This window comes from Halictus rubicundus, chromosome 13 (genome assembly GCF_050948215.1).
Source record: "Halictus rubicundus isolate RS-2024b chromosome 13, iyHalRubi1_principal, whole genome shotgun sequence".
Taxonomy (NCBI): domain Eukaryota; kingdom Metazoa; phylum Arthropoda; class Insecta; order Hymenoptera; family Halictidae; genus Halictus; species Halictus rubicundus.
Window position 1 is genome coordinate 4,805,327 of NC_135161.1, and position 22,911 is coordinate 4,828,237.

Below are 22,911 nucleotides of genomic sequence, written 5' to 3' on the forward strand. Positions count from 1 at the left end.
TGCTTTAAATTCTCTAGTACATCGCTCTTTGACTCAAGTAAGTAAACCATTACGAAGCTCGTATAATCATCCATAACTGTCATAAAATACCGTTTTCCATTCCAAGTCACCTTGTTCACTGGGCCACACACATCCGTGTGTATCAACTCAAGAGGTCTTTTTGCACGCACTCTTGATTCCCCAAAAGGTGTCCTCGATTGTTTTGATTCTACACATATTTTACACGTCTCAATATTTCCATTCAGTTGTTCCTTTAATAGGGGCATTCCAGTTACTTTTCCCAGCAGTTCTTTTATCTTTCCATAGCTCAAGTGACCTAACCTTTTATGCCATTCCACCAGTCTCTCTTCTTCTTTCACTAGTAATGCTTCTGGTCTCCTAAGCTTCCTTGAATTTTGTACGTAATACAACCCAGTCTCGCTCTTTTGTCCTCTAAATATTTCCCTTCCGTTCTTGTATATTATTGCGTCATTTTTTCTAAATAGAACTTCCCCTTCTCTCTGCGTTATCGCGTCAACCGAAAGCAGATTCTGTCTCAACTCAGGCACAAAAAGCACATTTTGCAGTTCACACTTTCCAAAATCTATTTTTCCTTTTGCTATTGCCTTCATAGACACATTTCTCTTTGCAGAACCCACTACAGTTTCAATTTCTTCCCACTCTTTCAAACAAGTCTGATCGTTCTCCATATGACTCGTCGTACCAGAGTCCAAAATCCACATTTTTCTGTCAGCCTCTGCTGTTAAGAAGCTCACTTTCTCGGATTCCTGTCTCGCTCCCTTTTGGTTTCGGTGCTTGTAGAAACATTCCTTCTCTAAATGGTTCCTTTTGTTGCAAATCCTACAAGGAGGGTATACGGCTCGATGTTCCTCTCTCTTGTACTTACAATCTCTAGCAACATGCCCCGTTTTACTACAATTAAAACATTTAATCTCTTTACCTTTCCTTTCTTCTCGCTGTGTGTTACTTTTACAGGCGCACGCTAAATGTCCTGAGGAGTTACATTTGAAACATTTCCTTTCCACTGCTCTAAATGCCACTGCTTCTGTCTGTTCAGCTTTGTGTTTCCCTTCCTCCATAAGCAGTCTAGCCGTTAGATTATTTATTGTCTTCTCCTCCTTTGATGTTGACTCCCACGCACTGGCAAAGAATCTGTATTTCTCTGGTAGCGTAGTTAAGACTTTCATCATTAACATCTTTTCTTCTATTTGACAACCCAGAGTCTGTAACTTAGAGACAATATTTTTTAAATGCGCAATATGTGTTGCTATATCACTATCAGCTTTGAATTTATAAGTAAACAACTCTTCCATAAGCGAGCATTTCCGCTGTTCTGTATCCATCTCATATATCATATTTAATTTATCCCACATGTCCTTACTCGTGGCACATTGTATTATATGTATTAGTGGCTGATCTTCTATAGTTGACACTATCAAATTCTGTATTTTCGCATCCGTTTTCAACCATTCTTCTTGGGCATTTTGTTCTCCCGGTGCCTCACTGGTTAAATGTTGATACAGACCTCTCGATTTCAACGCCAGGCTTAGCCGAAATTTCCAAGTCTGGAATCCGTCCGCATCCTTCAACTTTCCAATAATTCCGACATCTTCCAGGTTATTCTTTACTCCCAACATGTTCCTTTAAAGGCTTTTAGTTTTATTTTCAATGAAAAACTCTTTACTTATCACTTTTTTTCCAATCAATTCGACTAACCTCTAACATAACCTCTACTTTTACACGTGTCTATCCGGCATGTGCTCTGGGCCCATAACCTGTTATAATTTTACGAGGTAGAGGGAATAAAGGAATACCCTGTTACAAATTATGAACAACACTTCTAAAATATATATATTAAATACTTTGGTCAAACTATACAAACTAAAGGATAAATTAACTCAGCCATCTCTGAGAGCTCGCACACCACTCTGCTACACCAAACGAACTCTCTAGTCCCATCCCCACTCTCAGTCCAACACACACACACACCTATATCCTATCAGTCGGTAATATAGGGATCGATTACTCCAAACAACAAGGAATTCAGTGACAATAATTATTCCAAGGTCATTCAAGGTCACAGACAGAGAAAACTTATAAGATTTAGAATATGAAAGCAGAATACGTTTATCACGGTTGAGACTTGTAGTAAATAGTAAACATACTATGGTCGTAGTTAAAGTAAACATACTAAGGTCCTTCAATGTAATTGTTATTCAGCATTCTTATTTACTATCAGTATGTTTCCGAACGCGATTCCGCTATGTCTTATTCAATGACTGAAAAGTGTGATATGATCATGATTTACTGTGAATGCAGACAAAATGCAGTGCAGGTCCGATTACTTTATGAAGAAAGGTACCCCGAGCGAAACACTCCTTCTAGACAGACTTTCATTAATACGTACAGGTTGTTTCGAAGTACTGGAAGTGTACATCCAAGACAGCACAAACGGAAGAATTCCACGACTAATGAAGACAATGAAATTAATATTTTAGCAGCTATAGCTGTCAATCCTCACGTGAGTACGAGAAAAATTTCCCGGGAAGCAGGCATAAGTCAAAGTAGCTGTATCGGAAAAGATCGCCGACCGAACGATACGAGGAATGAGAGGTGTCGGAATCACACAGCACTGTGCCACCGACGAGATATTTAGAAAGACTGCCAGCCTTACGGGAGAATGTGTCGCTCGAAAAATGCGGTGTTTTCTACCGCCCTCTAGGATAGACTTTGGCTGGAGTAAAAAACAGAAGGCCAACTACGGTATTTCGTCGGTGCAGAAGACCACTAAGGAAATTCTCGTCGGTGAGAAGGTGAATCATCACGGACCCATATCAGAGAGGATAGGAGAGTGCTCACGCCCGGGGTTTCGGCGTTCCTGTGGGGATTTTTATGGCGAAACGCGGGTCCTCCACGATTCGTGGGGGCCGTAGAGACGAAACTCGCAGCAAGCGAGTTCTCGGGGTCACCAGTGGCCAAGGCCACACGTTCTCGGACGAGAACGTTCGCAATGCAATCGTCCAAGATGGACTCGCCACGTGGTCGCGGCGGAAAAAGAGGTTACGTTCGCGCGGCCCACACCGCGCAAGTAACACACACGGGAGAACGGTAACGTCAACAGTATTTATTGAGAGCACGGGCGGTCGGTCGCGATCTTCGACAAGAATCGTGACGATACACAGCATCGACCGGCACGGCAAAATATAATCGTTTAGATAAGAATCGACGACGAACGCTACTCGTCCCAAGAGTATGCAACACGGCGCAGGCGCACAAACGCGCAACACACGCGCCACCGTGCCGCCGCCCCACACACTCCCCCCTCAGTGCGCAACACACGGACGCACGACATACATACAATAAAATGCCTATATACAGAAGTCGGAGGGCCGTGTGGCTCATAGCAAATATGTACAAAAAGAAAAAACTTTTCCCGATGGGGAATCGCAACAAACCCTTGCACAACGAGTGCATGTACATGGTAATAAATGCTACAATGCATTGTAATGTTCATACAACAACAACAAAAAAAAATGCATGTGCTATGTCACAAGACGCAAAACTGCCGCAGCGCGAAGCGCAGTCGGTCGGTGCGCTTGACAAAAGGTGAGCATAGTACATCGACAACGTACACGATACGCGACGCGTAGAATTATCGCGCACGAGTACCCGGCGCGAAGGTTACAGCCTTCCGCGAATATGTTCGCAAGACCGGACGGTCCTTGTCAACCCGGTCGGGGCGCCCAGCTGGGCCGGACGTTTGTTCTTCCAGACGCTCTGGAACGAAAAACGCCGGTTTCAGCAGGCTGGTTGAAACCGCCCGCTCAGTACCGTCTACATTCAGTCGGTAGACATGTTCCGAGGCGCGTTTAACAATTTTACGTGGCCCGGAATAAGGCTGCTAGAGGGCCTTTTTGGCCATCCGGCGCATGAATACGTGCGTACAGGACTGCAGTTCCTTGTACATAAACGCACGTGATTTACAATTGTGAACGACCGGAATAGGACGCACCTCGCGCATATATTTTTTTAACTCATCCAGGAACACGTTGGTTTCCGGAGCGGAGTTTTCCGGGAGGAAGAATTCCCCCGGTAAACGCAGTGTCGTGCCGAACATGAACTCGGCGGGGGACGCATCGACGTCCGCACGAACATGTACACGCAATCCTAATAATACCGTAGGTAGGACGCGCGACCAGTCACTGCTGGTATGGCACATAATTGCCGCTTTGAGAGCGCGGTGCCACCGCTCAATTATCCCATTCGACGCGGGATGGTACGGGGTCGTCCGAATACGGTCGCACCCGATTAATGAAAAAAGGGCAGTGAATAACCGCGACTCGAATTGGGCACCTTGGTCCGTTGTTAACACCTTAGGGGCACCGTAGCGCGAGACCCATGTGTCATAAAACGCTCTCGCTACCGACATAGCGGTGGTGTCCTTGAGAGGGACCGCTTCGACCCACCTAGAAAATCTATCAATAAGGGTCAAGCAATATACGAAACCTTCGGAAGGCGGTAAAGGCCCGATAATGTCCAAGTGGACATGATCGAAACGCCCATCCGGAGCAACAAAGTGCTCTGGAAGGTGCTTGGAATGACGTGCTACTTTGGACTGTTGGCATTTAATGCACGTTTTGCACCACTGTGCAACGTCTTTTGTCATATCCGGCCAGACATACCGCTGTCGGATCAGACGGTCGGAAACTTTCGCCCCTGGATGGGCGGAATTATGAAACAAATTGAACACGACTCTCCGGAGAGAGCCGGGGATATAAGGGCGAATCGCCTCGCCCGAGATTTCGCAAAAAATTGCAACGTTCTCTGGGCCCCATAGAATCTTCTTCAGCTTGAGGGGGAACTCAGGAGAATTTCGAATGAGCCCCAATTGCTCATCAGCAGCTTGCTGCTTAGCGATATCGTCAAGACTGATTTCAATGGGAAGACGGAGCGCATCGACGCGAGATAACGCGTCAGCTACCGTGTTGTCCGGTCCAGGGACATGAAGAATCGTCGTGGAAAACTGTGCAATGTAGGACAGTTGACGAATCTGCCTGGGAGAAGCTTTTTCCGGACGTTGGATAAACGCGTAGATTAGGGGCTTATGGTCGGTGAGAATCGAGAACTCCCGACCTTCTATGAAGTGACGAAAATGCCGAACGGCCTCAAAAATGGCGGTAAGCTCCCTGTCGTACGCGCTATATTTGGCCTTAGCCGGGGAGAACTTTTGAGAAAAGAATGCTAAGGGCTCCCAGCACGAATCGGGACCCCGCTGCTCAAGGACTGCGCCCATAGCGAAATCGGACGCATCCGTCGTCACCCGGAGCTCGGCACCTACACGCGGATGAAGCAGTGAGGTCGCCTTGGCAAGGGCTTCCTTGGTTCTCGCGAATGCCTCCCTCGCGCACGCGGTCCATGGAATTTCCCGCGTATCGTTCTTCCGCGAATCGCGAAGAAACTCATTTAACGGCGCTTGTAAATGCGCTGCTCGAGGAATGTTCCTACGATAAAAATTTATCATTCCAAGGAAACGTCGAAGATCCGTGACCCGTTTCGGCTCAGGAAACTTTATTATAGCTTCGACCTTGGAGGATAAGGGCCGAATGCCCGCTGAATCGATCGCGTACCCGAGGAACTCAATCTCAGCCGCGCCGAACACGCACTTACTCGGGTTAATACGCAGTTGATGCTCCTGGAGACGCTGGAAACCCGTACGAAGGTGGTCAGCGTGCTCTTCATGAGAGCTTGACGCGATTAGAATATCGTCAATATACGTAAAGACAAAATCGAGATCACCCAGTATCCTGTTGAGGAAACGTTGGAATGACTGACTAGCATTCTTAAGTCCGAAGGTCATGAACATAAACTCAAAGAGACCAAATGGCGTAGTAACAGCAGTCTATTCAACGTCATCGGGAGCCATGGGGATCTAGTTATAGGCGCGATAGAGGTCTAACGAGGAGAAGACCTTCTTCCCGTGCAGATTGCAGGAGAAGTCGTGCAAATGGGGCGTGGGATACCTATCCGGTATGGTTTGTCGGTTCAAACCACGATAATCCCCGCAAATGCGCCATGTGCCATCCTTCTTCAGTACCATGTGTATGGGACTGGCCTAAGGGCTGGAAGAAGGGCGGCAAATGCCGGCCTCGACTAGAGACTGGAATTCCCGTTTCGCGGCCTACAATTTTTCCGGACTGAGGCGGCGAGGCCTCTCGGAAACCGGAGGACCGGTAGTCAAGATGTGGTGGAACACATCCGCCGTCCTCAAGGGTCGAAGCTTGGACGCTGCGGACACGTCAGGAAATTCCCAGAGAATACATGCCAACGGCGAAGACGGCTTCACGGTATTTACCGAGCTCCAGGGAACAACGCGCGGAGTGGCAACCGTATAGACATTGGTACCGGTGTCAATAAGTCGGTGAGACCTAAGGTCCACCAGAAGACCGTAGTGCTTCAGCAAATCAGCACCTATAATCGCGTGTGGCACCGCGGCGATACAAAAATTCCATTTAATCGGACGCCGCAACCGGAGGTCCAATGACCGAAACGACTCGCCGTACGTATCGAAAGTCGACTCGTTCGCCGCAATGAGTTTAAAGCCGGTCGGTCTACCGCGGATACTCGGGTTGGCCCGAACCAGTGACAGGTCCGCACCTGTATCTACAAGATACGAAATGCCAGTTAAGCGATCTTTAACATGGAGACGGGGTCACCAATGTGGGGATTTTTATGGCGAAACGCGGGTCCTCCACGATTCGTGGGGGCCGTAGAGACGAAACTCGCAGCAAGCGAGTTCTCGGGGTCACCAGTGGCCAAGGCCACATGTTCTCGGACGAGAACGTTCGCAATGCAATCGTCCAAGATGGACTCGCCACGTGGTCGCGGCGGAAAAAGAGGTTACGTTCGCGCGGCCCACACCGCGCAAGTAACACACACGGGAGAACGGCAACGTCAACAGTATTTATTGAGAGCACGGGCGGTCGGTCGCGATCTTCGACAAGAATCGACAAAATCGGCACGGCAAAATATAATCGTTTAGGAAGCAGCTATGTGGCACGTCTAACTCGTACTATGGACAAGCGTCGAGAGAGCGAATCGACGACGAACGCGACTCGTCCCAAGAGTATGCAACACAGCGCAGGCGCACAAACGCGCAACACACGCGCCACCGTGCCGCCGCCCCACATTCCCGATATAGTGCTGACATCTGCTCAGCCTTAGCATGGCACAGAACCGTGTCGTCTTTCCCGGAACAGAACCGTGTCACCGACGAGATATATATAAAGACTGCCAGCACAGACGAGGTATAAGGATAGACCTATCATCCAATGCATTTTCGTGTCCAATGTTTTTGGGGTCACGTAACCCCTGTCACGTCTGCCGACGTGTTGCTGCGCTAGGTTATAACTAGATGTCACGCCTATCGACATGTTGCGTTAGCTTCTGAATAGATGTCGCGCCGTCGGGATGTTGTGTTTGGTTATAACTAGATGTCGCGTTAGGTCATAAGTTGTATAATATATAGATAGCCACTACATTACATCACACAGAATTCTAAGTCCCGTTATTACGTCACCGCGCTCTAGCGAGCCCCACTACGACGCGTAATACGTCACGCGCCCCTCCACGCGATCTTCGAGCGAAGGAGGTCTGGACAATTCCCGAGGAAGTCGGTTCTCATCCGCGACCTGGTCGCGTCAACATCTCGCGTTTCCTTTTAAAACGTTACTACCTCTTACTATCTCTAGCTGTTCCAATCTTAGTATTAAGAGTCTTTGTATTCCAACTACTTTTTGAATATATATACTTAGTGTTAACCATTCAAATCCTGTCATTTATTATCCGCCAATCCCGCGCAAGAGAGTGCCGCGCCGCGCCGGTTGTAAACACTAATTACGCCAGTTATTTCGCCCTCTCGTGTCTAACAATCCAATCCATTCGGCGAACGTCCGCACCATCTCGCGGCCGCGCAGCATCAGGACCAGCATCTCCAGAGAGAGAGAGAGAGAGAGAGAGAGAGCCATCGACCTAAGAGGGACAAGGACACCGACCCATTCTCCGTAGCCAATCCGAGGGAGCACGGCTGCCCCATCTGTCTCTGTTTCTTGCAATCTGTCCAGGACTGTTGGTGAGTAGCATATCTACATATTTATGTGGAACCGTGGACCCGGCTAGACTTCGAACGTACGAGTCGAGTGAGCCAAATGGTTGTAATTTTGAAGAGTCTCTCCGCGGTAAAATCGCGAAGCGTCTTTACCTTCGCGTAACCAACCGCGGGACGTAACATATAGTTGTTAACATTTATTTTGTTTTTGGTTTCCTACCAACAGAAATTATTTACATAACAAATTGCTTCAGATTAAAATAAATACTGAAAGAGATAACACGTCTTTTATTTGGAGAAATGTATTACACTCCTACAACAGCACGACGGTGGCGCCATCTACGGTGGCGGATTTAGGAACGAATTTCCCTGTCCACGTAATGAGTAAGACAAGGACAGAGAGACTGTGCGACAAAGACAGTAGAGGTATCGATCGTGCCACCTACTTTTTTACGACGCTTCGAATCCCCTGGTAAGTATTAGGCGTACATGCCACCGAGTTGGTATCCGACAAGGACAGACTTATGCAATTTACGGAGAGACAGAAGGACAGATACAGACCTTCTCGCTCGCCTGCGTAATTCAAGAGATTATTTGTTAATAACGCCCTTATTAATAATGATTCATAAATACTAGCAATTGGGGAGTATACATAGAACCCTCAGCAACTTTCCCGAATTGTTTTCAGTCGGATTGTTTGTTTTAATTTCCTGGATATTAACATTTATTCTGAGACAGTTCTTGAAGAATCTCGAAAAGATTGACAAACCCCTACTCAATAAATAATTAACTAACTTTAGAAATCTTATTGGTGAACTTTTAAGATTGAAAAATGTAAAACGAGGCCTTGGCTGCATTCCCATTTCAGTTTTGTGTATATTTGATGTTTAAATTGTTAGCTATTAACAAATTTCGGAAGGGTGTCACGTTTTATATGCCTGTTCTTGTCGCATAGTTCGACCCTCCTTGTCTTACACATTAGAGGAATTTCCGAAACAATTAGCCTGGGCAAAAATCATTAATAATTAATTAACCAGAGATAATTTGTGAACATTTGAAATTGGAAAACATAGAAAGAATATTTAGCGACTTTCTTGATTTTGTTCCGGGTGAAAGAGTTGTAAACAATTATTAAATAATTTATCATGTTATATTCGAATGTGATTTCTTAATGCAAAAATATTACTAATATCTTTGTTTTGCAAATTTTACCATCGGTGCAAGTGTTAAAAAATTTGAAAAAATATGGCCTCATTTTACGATTCTTCGTGTTTGAAATTCCGTTTTTTAATTCGGGGAGCCTCAAAATTATTTATCGAACTATTTATTATTTTGTGTCCATTCAGTTGCTGGATATTCTTTAGACATTTTGAAGTGAGGGTCGACAGCGTCTGTCCTAAAATTAAAAGTTTCACGTAGTGAAAAAAAGAGCTAGGGGAAGGTCATTTACATAGTTTACCTAAACTGTTGTTAGGGTGTTGTGCACTCCGAGTGTACAGTAAAGTTTAATGCCATCCATAGTACAATGGACATTGGTTTTTCCAAGCCTGCCGGTGAATAGCGGTCGATCAGTCGGTGCACTTGCAATTAGGTACCTGAATCGTCGAACGCCGCGTCTTTCGCCGGTCTTACCTGGCCGCAATTTTTTCATTTTTGCCTTGCTATAAGAACAAATGTATACGGAAAACTTCAGAATTCTTATCCATAATGACCTAAAAATTATTTATGTCCTACATTGTTCGAAATCGACGGTTCCGAAAGGGAGTACCGTATTTTTATTTTCGTAGACCTTTCCACTCGGCGAAGTATGGCACGGACGGCAATAATGCAGGTAAAAGGTGTTGTACTGTTCGTTCGTTAGCTTAAGCCCATCAATTTTATGGCAGGCAAAATCAGATGCCGGAGTACTAAAAATAAGGCTAGCGCAAAAATTAGTTTCAGCGACGAAATGTAAATGATTCTATGACCACCAAGTGCATTGAACCTAATCCTGATATAATCTGCTGTCGATCGCTGTCACAGTCTTGCCCGCCGATTTGTTTATACTCGGAGTACTCAAATACTGCACGCACGAGCGACAGGTGAATAGCAGTGGGCTAAGCTGTTAAACAATTACCGCCCACTGCTATACAATTGTAGGGGATGGCAAGGCACCATTTTGTATGGGTGCGAGGCGGTGACACGGTATCGATGGGTGGCTGCGAAGAAGGTTCTTTGGTAGGAATGCGGTGACGTATCTATACCTTGTCCAACGAGACGAGGCAGTAGACGTAAACATAGCCACTCGAGTGCGACAGAGTTGGACGCTGGTACTTCACTGCCTCGTCTCGTTGGACAGAGTGTAGGTACGAATGCGTCGCTGATTGGATCAGAGTGGAAGAGGCAGGCCTCGTTTCACACGCATTTGTGGCTACAGTCGAAATATTGGCTACAGCCGCACACATACTATGTAGCGTGTGACGTCGAAACTAAACACTGGGACTGCGGGCGCGGCTGAGATGGGCATAGGCAGACCTAACGATGGACTCTCCAAAAAGAAGAATCGGTGTGGTGCGACGGTAGCGTGCCAAGTTTTCAGACTCTCCAAAAATGGTGACACTTTAAAAAATGGCGAAATTAAAATTATTCCCCGACGGCCGACGAATTTATGCCACGTCTTTATACCATGCACATAGATGTGCAACCGCCACAGGATTCAATACCGTTATGATTTAATGAAATATAAATTGTTGGATACATTAACTGTCATTGCTCTATGGACATCGCGAGAAAGTAGAGGATTCGTTCCATTGTGAAATGATGAAAGAGAGTATGAAGGAAGTGTAGATTCAAGACCTAAGAAATAGGATTATTTCGTGTGACATTTTTGTATAACTTTTAAACCGTATGTGATATTAGCGTGAAACTTGAACCAGATAATGTTGAATTGCTAACCTACGGATAGATTAAAGAAGAATCGTACCACAATTGTTGTTGTCGTTGTTGTTGTTATTATTATAATTATTATTATTACACTTTTTATTTTAAACAATTATTAAGCTTCTGCTTCTAATAGCCTGACTTTTTTCGGTATGATTTTGTTCTAATGCTAGATATACATATGTATATGGATCTGATGTTAAAAGCAGTCGATTTAATATGTCTTCGTTTGTGGATAATCTTGAATTTTTTCGCATGTCTCTACATCTTATGCGTTTAAAATCTTTATCACGCTTTTCTTGGACCTCTTCTGAAAGTTGCCCTGTTGGCAACAACGCATTTTTTTTAATTTCCGCCCCATGTACTAGTAATTTATGAATCGACGCTGGCATGTAATACCATCTATAATTGTATACATAATATATTGCCGTATCTTGTGCATATTTTTGACATTTTACGATGTCCAATGTTTAGGGCGATGAAATAATCTATAATAAAAAATGGATATATATATAACATCGACCGCAATGAATTGTAAAACTTTCTGCCCTATTTTTATAAGAAACAAAACTTAAAACAAAACTGAACAAAACAACTTTTTAATACGCAGAAAATATTTCGAATGCTCGCTATGAATGCACGGACGGTTCTGATGCATTTATTAAACAAAAACAAATGAAAAAAATTAAAGAAAAACTCCTCTCCTTGCAGAGTTTCATCAATTGATGCGATACCGCGTCCAACATTAATAGCTTTAAATAATAATAATTTATGCAGTGGGCCAAGGGGGGAATTAACTTTTTCATGATTATGTAGAGGAAGGTGTGCCGAGAATATTCCAATTTGTTAAAACCCAGGATTCTTTGGGACTTCAAAGATAATCCCTGTCAATTGCAAGAAATTTGAAAAATTTGTTACATTTCATTGAGTATTACTTTTTCAGTAAATTTTATACGGTAATTATTAATATATGGAGCGGTTCCCTATCATGAAAGAACGCTCTTTACTGTAAAGAAAAGGGAACACAAAAATATTGAATAGGAACATCAGAACTTCTGAAAGAAAAAATTCAATTTTTTGGATAGAAAACACTATTCATCAAAAATCCGACTTTAAGTCGTCTATATCAAACTGTATAAATATCTTCTATATCGAGACTGGTAGACATTAAGAAATAGGATATAAGTATTAAATATTGATATACGATAGTCGATTTTTTAAGGAAATTTCACATGATTTTCCAATCTGAACCACTGTGGGCCGGTGTACAAAATGTTCGTACACTCTTTAAAAACAAATAACTTTTTAAAATTGTCCCAAACGTCATGAATTTGTTGGGGATGATAGGGTTAATTTTGCTGAGTAAAGGATTAATTTACTTAGGTTTTAAATCGCAGTTTTTTACAATTCTTGCTGTTTTCAATCAATCATATTTCTTAGCAACCTTGATCGATTTTAATGAAATTTTATGCATGTATGTTACCTACTTAGATTTACAAAAGGGACCTTATAAATTTTCAATACAGACACAGATAAAAACTCAAAAATCGTGACTTCTACTTTTTTCTTCGCAATTACAAACAAACTTTTGCAATGGGCCGCTGAAGACTCGGAGCGGCCCGATCCAGGTAGGTCTGTTGCAGGTCCCATTGTGGTTCTTTACCCCAATATAACCAATACCGTGTTTCTTACCCCCACTGAGATGCTAGTTACGAGGTTACCTGTGAGAAAAGTTAGTCGAAGAAATCAGTTCTACTTCCGACGTTAGAAGAGCGAGCAGTTGAGCAAAATGGAAGACGAGCGCCTTATTGAATGTGTCCGGAGTCGCGAGTTTTTATACAACATAGCTCATAGGAAATTCGAGGACAGCAAGTTGAAAGCAATCGCATGGAAGGAAATAGGCGACGAATTAAATCAACCAGGTTAGTACTGAATGTATTTTAATAAATACTTAGTTCACACGTTAGAATGAATATTATTACAATTCACAATATTATTACACTTTATTTCCTAATTGCCTATTCCTAATTGTTGGGGATATTAGTCTACTAAATAACACTCACTCGTTGGTTTTACCTTTTAGTTATATTAATAACAAATATACAAAAGACGTTATAACTCGTGCACTCTCTTGCGTGGTAACATTCAATCTCTTGCAAAACCCGCGAACGACGCTTCCTCGATTCGCTTCTTTTTTCCGTTCTTCCCACTCCTCACTCATTCCATCTTTCTCTCATACTATTCTCAATTGTTTCTTGTAGATCCTTCCATACATACATACACTAATTACCTAATAACCTAATTTAAAAAAAATTTGCTGAATTCAAATTAACCCTAACTTAATATTAATAACTAACTAACTTAACACTAGATTTACGGGACCCGTCAAAATGACGGATTCTAATATTTTTAAATTGCGAATATTGAGATCGTAAAAATGCATCCATGAGCAATTATTTAACAAATTGATTTCTTTGGATATATATTTATAATAAGTTTATCCTTTCGTTCTTTAATTTATCTTGAGGAAATAATAACCAAACTGAGTTTCACTGTAAACACAAGATTAAAGTTTTTTATTCGCTATTTACAATTATTTACAATATTTACATTGGTTACACTCTTACCTGTAAACACAAGAAACGACATTAAAAGCTATTATTCCACAAAGATTTATGTAAGAAAGTGACAATCCTAGTCAATTAGAATTTGCAATGCGCGTCGCTTTTCTCTCTTTTGTCTCTACTCTTATCAACTGTCAATCCGCCATGTTGTTCTACAGACATGCGCAATACATATCCAATTCAAAATGAGTTTTAAAAGGAATACGATAAATTTGCATAACCTCTATCGTATTTCTTTTACATATTATTAAAAAAATGGCTACAAACTTTGATCGATACATTCATGTTATTTTTATAAAGTAATGTAAAACAGTAATTTTTAGTGCTCCGTAAACCTAGTGTTAAACTAACTTAATAACTAACTGAACTTAACTTAACATTCATTGAGTCGCATCGGTGCGCGAGCTCGTCGTCGAGTAAAGAAAATCTTTAACACTAGAACGACCGAGCAGTAAATGCGACAGACGTATATTGCTTTGTAACAGTGACAAGACTGTACACATTCAGACTTCATACAACTTTTACTGTAATATGTGCTTCAATGAAGAGGTTCATTAAAAAATTTCCGATGAAAACATTTTTACAATTTCAGTAATTGTAAAAGAAAAAATTAGGAAGCAGTCATTATGACTGCTCCGGTCGTTCTAGTGTTAAAAATGTCCCTGGCCGCGAAGGACTCCCTCGTTGAATTGCCCCTTTGATTAGTTATGGCATCCCACGCTACACGTTGTACCTGTTCATTTTCTTCCGTTCGAGATCCCCCGTGTGCGCGAATAAAGTTGTGCAGGATGCATGTAGTCATTATTATATAATCGATGTTTTCCGGCTTCCCCTGTATCCGTCGATTATACATATATACGTAATTTTTGGGACAAAATGCCGAATGCATTTTCGACTGTTCGTCGAGCAGTGGACAGGCGTTTATTAAAATTCATCCAGTCTTCGTGACCTTCCGCTAGCCTGCCCGGATACGGCCTCAAAAGGTTCCTTTTCAGAGGAAAGATTGATGTGCCCGGCAAATTAGTGTCGGGCAACATCCGATAGGACCCGTCATAATCCCTTGCCCTAGCAATGATTGTGCAAAAATCCCTCCATCGCTGTTTCTTCCATACGCCCCAACATCAACGGCTATGAAATTGGAATTCGCATCAACCACAGCTAATAAAACTATTGAAAATGTCCTCTTGTAGTTGTAGTATAACGATCCGGAGTTCGGTGGGGCTTGAATGTTCACGTGCTTGCCATCAATGGCCCCGAGACAGTTGGGGAAATGGCACTTTTCCCAAAACTCCTGTTTAATTGTTTACCACATTTCCATGGCGGGTATTGGAATTGTCTCTGACAGCAGCCTCCCTCGTAAGGGCCCTGCACGTTTCTTTCACTATCGGCTCAACGGTAGAAGAACCCATCCTAAAACTATAGCTAATAGTTTTGAATGAAACTCCTGTTGCTAAGCACCTGAAATAATGACAAAGTGTTAATTAGAAAATATTTCTTTTACAGCCGAAACATGCAAAAGTAGGTGGCAAAGTTTACGGGATGAATTTCAAAAATTCCGCCACAAAAATGACGCGCTGCCGAAATACAAATATGACGACTCAATGGACTTTTTGCGACACTGTTTCCACGAGGGTCAAACGTTTTCCAGCTTACAGAGGTGAGCAATATTTCAAATAATATTTAATATTTTAGAGCAAATTATTGACTATTTACATTTATCATCCCATTTGAAATTATTTACAATTCACTAATTTAAATATTATTTTTCTCGGCTCCGTCAGTTTTATTGGAGAGTCAAATAACACGGAAGAACCGGAAGAAGGAACTGGGGAATTCAGCGAATTCACGCTTGAGAGCGAGGGGGAAGAGCCGTGGGACAGGCAGCCTCCACACAAGAGGAGACGACGACGACGACGACGACAAGATGTACATTTGGCGATACATAATGAAATTTTGGAGTGTGTCAAAAAACTAAGGTCGCATTCGTCGGTGGTCGCCGAAAGAAAAGATGGGGTTGAACCGGAATTAGAAGCCTTCTTCCGCTGGATATGCTTGGCCACTTCGAAGCTCAAGCAAAGTTCGCAGTGGCGGATGAAATTGAAAATTGTGGAATTTTTAACTGCGGAACAAGAGTCCGAAGGTATATAGGCGGTACCGAAGTTAGATTTAGTTAGATTTTTGTTAGATTAAGTTAGATTAGTTTAGATAAAGATAATTTAGGCTAAGACAATTTTTTGTAACATTTAATTGTATCATGTAATTTGTAGCATTTTTAATAAAAATGATTTTATAAGGATTTAATTAATTATTTTAACGTTTAAGGGCCAAGGAGTACAAAATTAGATTAGAATCACCGTAATGTACGCTCACTTACCTCAAGCAAACTGCCAACCGTTCCTCTGGCGCAAGTGGTGTTTTCCAAAGCGTACATGTTTTCTTCGAATCATCCTTGATTTTCCCAAGTAAGGTGTAGAAGCAGTCTCGGTTCATACGGAAAATTACGTAAAATTTTTCTTCCTGATCCAGCATTTGTCGGAATAGGATGAACTCTCCTTCACTGGCTCGATTTTGCCACAGCGGGTGGATATCGTAGCGCCTTCTTCTTCTCCGTCTTACTTCCGAACGTTTTTTAACCTTGAGAAAATTCGTTAAACTTGCACAATTTCAAGAAAATTGTGGTTTTTCCAATACCACGCGCGGAAAAAATGTTTTTTAAACATGCTATACATCATTTCCCATAGATTTTTTCACGCTGATTTCAAATCTGGTCTCAAAATTTATCTACGACCTCAGGGTTTTGCAAAAAATAGATTTTTGTGACAAAAACTAATGAAATCATTTTTTCGTTGAAATGATTTGATAACACACTAGTTCGAAGGTATATCGTATTCTCATATATAAAACACAATACAAATAATAATAATGAAGTATTTGAACGTTTTGAGTTACTTACGAAACATGAAGCACTTACGAAACAGGAAGTAAGGTAAGTATTTAATTGTACCAAAAAAAGAAAGTTAGAAACTTCGTTGATGAAAATACGTAAGTTAAAAAAATTAAATACTTACCATACTTCCTCTGTAAATGAAAATATAATTATGGACAATAGATATCTAATTTATACTACATTACAGCCACACACGGTCTGCAGAAAGTGCCAGTAGCAATGACAGCGTAACCTCAAGTGATGAGATGCGAAATGCTTCCTCGGCCAGATGAGTCGCAAGCAAATTGTATATTTTTAAAGGGTGTACGGAGACCTTTCTGATTTACTGTAGGTTGCCCTCGGCGTGCAGGCTGCAATAAAACATTTGGCCGCCAGATTTGCCGTTTTGCACGTGAAGGACGCCATGGCGTATACAACGAAGGTATCTATTGGTTTATCGCCGTTCCAAGGACAATTTTTTGGTAGTATATTTCTCTGCGCGTCCACCGTCAACGTGTTTCAGGAGGACAAAGAATCAGATCCTTCCGAACCTCTGTCGTGTTTATTTGACTTCTTTGACAAATTGTTTCATCGTGCCGATTGGAAGATGTATATTTTGTTTTCTTCTTGGTTGCGTTTAATAAATTGTTGTTTTGTTCTTCATCACGTTTAAATTCCTTAAGAACGTATTCCGCACCTATTTTATCACGACCAACTCCGAAAAGTTCTAGTTTCACACTCGACATCGATAGGAAAAACATCGGTGAAACAGCTTTTTAAAAGTAATACAGTATTTATAATGTTTTACACACACGCGCACACACACACCTTGCATGACCTCGAAGGTCACTGAATTCGTCTAGACACGCGCTTTCGTGTGATATAAAAAAATATACAGCATTCCATTTAAAAAATTGAAGGTCGCCTTCATATCTAGCAAAACAGTAAAAACAAAGGAAAAATTACACACGCCATTGTGTTGCGTATAAAAAACAGTACCACTTTTTCCTCTTTCATTTTTTCCTATTATTTACTATTTACGAGAAAAATGCTGGCTAGTAATACCGTGAACAACCTGTATAGTAATAATTTCATTTTCTGTGAATAATTACACATATATAAATAATTTACCAATATAATCAATATACTTGACAAGAAATTAACAATTTTTATAAAAAAATTTATTTTCAACTTTACTTTTCGGATAGGTATAAAACATATAGTAAAAGCAAATTAAGAATAAACAAAAATGATTGACATGCATAGAAATTATTATTATATGATTATTAATAACAATTTCCATCCTCATATACATACGCATTTAGTATCATACGCATTCTATGCAAAAGGAATGTATTTCATATCGTGATATACACGAATATTGAATTTTTCCAGTAAATTCTGCACCGTGACAGCGTCCGTATCCGCAGAGATTTCTAACGCTGCCCCTAATCTTGTCTGTGGGTTGCCCGTGGCCGACACGCTCCAGCATTGTCATCTCGGGGTTGTAGAGGGGAGTAAACGGTTCTTGGATTTTCGGCAATTGGCCTTTGTTGCAAGCACCTAGAGATTCGGTTGAAACTTTGCAAACTTATAGATCTCGTTCTCCTGTTCACGAATATATACCATTATAGGGGCAGATACCCAATAGTTTTCGAGATATTGACGATTAAAGTGTCATTACTTCCTATATAATGCCGTATTTTTTCTGTCGCATAACAAGAGTCGGTGTGGCGCAACGGTAGCGCGCCAAGTTTTCAGCCGGACGACCAGGGTTCAAATCCTGTCGATGAAAACGCATTTTTTTTAATTGTTAATGAGAAGTCGGATAAGCGGAGATAACTATATCTCCGGCAACTATGTAAGCCGTCATCAGAATCGAGACCCGCGGAAGAACCAGCTTTCGTTCGCTCTGCGGGAACGTCGCCCTACCTGTCCACTATACAGCGGGTCTCGCGAGTTTCGCCATTCATCATTTCCTACTCACTTCTTCTACCTAAGGCAGCTGATCGAGCTCGGCGCCGAGAACGGGTGACGGCTAAGTAGCCGGATATATAGTTGTCTCCGCTTATCCGACTTCTCTCGTAGCCCAACACCCGACGTTCCGTTTGTGCGTCTTCTTCCATTCGCCAAACTTGTATGAAGAGCGCGCGCTCTCGGGTACGGATTCGTGGCCGCGTATTTTGTACAACTCTGACTTATAATAAGCAACTAGAGCCGACTTCGTGATTCGTTATTTCGGACCTGCGAGATCCGCCCTGCCCTCACGGCTGTCCCCGTTATTCCCTTCTCTAAGTAGACTCTCGAAATAGTTATTTCAAAACTAAGATATTGGTGAACGGTTTAAAACAGCCATTTCGAGACTAGCCACAGACAGTTCTGAACGTTGCGTGGTTTAAACAAGTACTAAGATTTAACAATGAAGTTTGCCGTTGGATACACTCTGATGGTATTGCTGCCCGTGATCCATTCGGGTACAGCTCAAGAGTCGCCAACAATAAAGAAGCCCCATGACATCGATCGGGAAAGCTTCTTCTGCGCCAGCGAGGATCTTTTGTGTTATTTGGAAATTTTGTGCAAATTACAAGTTGTAAATTGCACGATGGTCGACGGTAAACATTTGCCAAACATGAGCCAGTCATGGAAAGAAACTCTTGCCGAATATGTGGCGCGATCACGTAAAAACGGTACATTCGTACCTGAGAGCAGTATAACCGAAGGAAGACCAACAGATAGCCAAAACGCCACAAAAATAGCAGAACGCGTCAAAAGCTTTTTAGCTATAGAAAATATATTGTTAATGACTTTAGAATGTACATGTAAAGCTACTATATCTTATTTGATAAGTTGTATAATAAAATTTATACAACGTCGGTATGAGCGATTTAGATTTTAACAGAAACATTGAAACATTTTAATGTACTACATACATATACTATATACTACATACAACGTATAACGTACAACGTACTATATACTACTTACTATATATATATTTTTTTTAATATTTTTTTAATCAATAATGGACTTATCCTAAATGCAAAAAAACTCTTATGTAATTCTAACTGTTCAACCTGAAGCCTCGCGAGAAATTTAGGGAGGTCAATTGAACTTTGTTAATTCGCAAGGTGGACGAGGGATGCTCTAGGACAGCGATGAGCAACATGCGGCCCGCGGGCCGCATTTGGCCCAGTAGCATATTGACTGCGGCCCGCCGGAACCCGGTACGGCGCACAGTGGGCAATTTGGACAAAATTGGATTCAAAGTCAAGGAACTTTCGATAGGAATGAGGTAGAGCGATGAAATTTTTTTTTAAATGAATGCTGCAACTTTGTAGAATATGGGAAAAATAGAGAGATTATGGTACGACCGTCTTTTAACCTCGAGAAAATTCGTTAAACACGCACAAATTCACGAAAATTTTAGTTTTTCCAATACCACGCGCGGAAAAAATTTTTTTTTAACATGCTATACATAATTTCCCATAGATTTTTTCACGCTGATTTCAAATCTGGTCTCAAAATTTATCTACGACCTCAGGATTTTGCAAAAAATAGATTTTTGTGACAAAAACTAATGAAGTCATTTTTTCGTTGAAATGATTGGATGGTAATAATCTCCCTATTTTTCCCATATTCTACAAAGTTGCAGCATTCATTTAAAAAAAAATTTCATCGCTCTACCTCATTCCTATCGAAAGTTCCTTGATTTTGAATCCGATTTTGTCCAAATTGCCCACTGTGCGGCGCGCTGCGACGCTGTGGCCTGCAGGCCTTCATCCACGATTTGCGATACATTGTTGTTGCTTCTCGGCTATGTTTTCTAGTATGCGACAGTCTTCGCTGAACTGCGCCAGGAAACATATTCTTCGCATTACGGTCGAGTAAAGTAAAATTGAAAAATGAACATCGGCAGTTTATCGATAGTTGGACGTACGATTACTTTTTTACATATATCAATGAAACTGCTGTTTGTTTGGTATGCAGTGATAAGATATCTGTGTTGATAAAATATAATATTAAGGGACACTATGATAGTACGCATTCTTTAAAATTTAATAATTTGCAAGAACAATTACGCAAAGACATGGTGGATCAATTACAAGCAAGTTTAAATTTAAAGCTGCGAAATTCACTTGAGAGTACTGCATCCACCGCAGATAGGGCAGTTCGTGCGAGTTACCTTGTTAGTAAAATTTTGGCAAAAAAGTTGAAACCCTTTTATGACGGAGAAATTGTGAAAGAATGTTTATTGGCGATAGCAGATGCCGCCTTCCCCCTATCAAAAGGATATAATTTCCAAAATTGCCGCAAGGAGAATCGACAAACTATTAGAGATTATTGAGGAAAGTTTGCGGACACATATTTCCAAGTTAGAATGGATTTCTCTAGCCGTGGATGAAAGTTGTGACATAAATGATACTGTTTCGGCTTGAACGATTGTTCGAGTGCCTGATGCCGGTGTGAAGCCAATCTTAACACCTATCTGACGCATAGAGTAATCTTCTCCTGACGCATAGAACGTAACATTACATATCAGTGAAACTTGTTCGATTACACTCGAATTTGACCTCATTTTCATCAGGAAAATCCCCTCCATTCGCTCGTCACAATTTTATGAGGATATGTTGAAAAATCTAAAAGTTTAAACTTTCATTCGTGCGCAATTCTCCATCTGCTTACATTGTATGTCGTCTGTCGTCGCTGGGTCTTTGAAGCTCGGCGCTCGGCAAAAGTTATTCGAAGCCTTCGAATAAAAGATACAGATAAAAGATGAAAAAATTATTCGAAGTTCGAATAAATCCGCTTCGAATAAAAAGAATTATCTTTTTTCGTCGGATAAAATTATTTATTCGATACTCGTCGAATAAAGATACTTTTTTTATTCGAACCTTCGAATAACGAATACAAATTTTTTTATCTTTTATTGGTTATTCGAAATTTTTATTTAGATAAATATTTTGCCCAACTCTGCCGTAAGAAACCTATGGCACACCAAAATGACAGGCATTCAAACGGAGAGAATATCCGCCTCCGATATAATGTTGCACGGAGAAGCAGACAGCGAAACTGGTGAACCGTCGTCGCGTCGTGGATGAGTGGGCCACACATTGTCGGCTATATCGGTGTGAGACCAGAAGACCACTACTAATCCAATTACAAAACTTCTTTATTTTTTGTTATTTTTTTTTATAAAACTTTTACCAACATATTCGTGGCATTTTTCTGATAAAAATGAAACCAAATATGATATAATTCCGATGATAATTACTTGTGTAATGAACGATTGAAGTTTCGGACGCGAAGGACAGCGTATGAAAAGAAAGAGACGCGGTGAGTCCTCGCCTCGAGTTCGACTGCTCGGTTTTCGCCGCGTTGCACAGTGCGGACAAATAGCCGAATTTCGGGCAAAAATCTAGATGTGGTTACTAATGCATATGTATTGACAATGACTCACAGAAAATGAAATTTAACAATACAATTAATGATTATACATAAAGTTTATTGCTTATAAAATATAAAAAATATAAAATGTAAAGAAACAATTCTATAAGGTATAAAAAATAGCAAACAATAGAATTATAATTAAAACTTAAAATGACTTAGACACTTTTCAAAACTTTTATCTCTACCTCTATGTTAGTGATACACAAACTGAAAATTTCATCGAAATCGGTTGACGGAGAAAAAAACAACGTGCATTGCAAGATATAAGAATCTGTGTATCTGTGTGTTTGTACAAATAGCAATAATACTGCCACCAAATAGCTTTATATGGATAAGAGCCGTCGAAAGTTAGTTTCATTACATAACACTTTTATTTCGTTACTACCTTTACTTGAATAATTGCAGTCCAGCATTAGAAGTGGTATTATCGGTTAAATAAGTAAAAAAATTAATTTTCTATTTTTTTCTACGGATCACAATAAGAACGATTGTATTTTGTCATTACTTGAATATTGTATTTATTCTTTTTTTTTTATTCTATAACTATTACAGAATATATTTTGTTGAATAATCATTATTTTATAAATATCGCAATAAGTTCCAAATTAATTAATTACACCTATAAACTATCGATTATAAAATAATGATTACAATGGTGAATAATATGGAAAATAAGAAGGCAATAATTTCTTCCGTAATTCACGAGCAAATGTTCTTTTTTTTTTTTTTTTTTTTTTTTTTTAATTATAAAACTTTGAGCATTTATTGGCCCATAAGCTGGTTTGAGTAAATACATTATTTTACCGAGGATATCACAATGGTGCATTGCACTTACAACTTATTTCCTAGAAGTTATTACTAATACTTTGGTAACAATTGTATTGTATGTA

At 40.9% G+C, this 22,911-nt stretch overlaps 1 protein-coding gene across 1 annotated transcript in view; it reads right to left on the reverse strand.

Moving 5' to 3' along the window:
- LOC143360130 (uncharacterized) overlaps window positions 1–8,514 on the reverse strand; it is a 131,218-nt gene extending 122,704 nt beyond the window's left edge. The window contains exon 1 of the mRNA XM_076798694.1: window positions 8,510–8,514. The gene's annotated coding sequence lies outside the window, so the exon portion shown is untranslated. The remainder of the gene's footprint in view (window positions 1–8,509) is intronic.
- Between the last annotated feature and the right edge of the window lie 14,397 nt (window positions 8,515–22,911).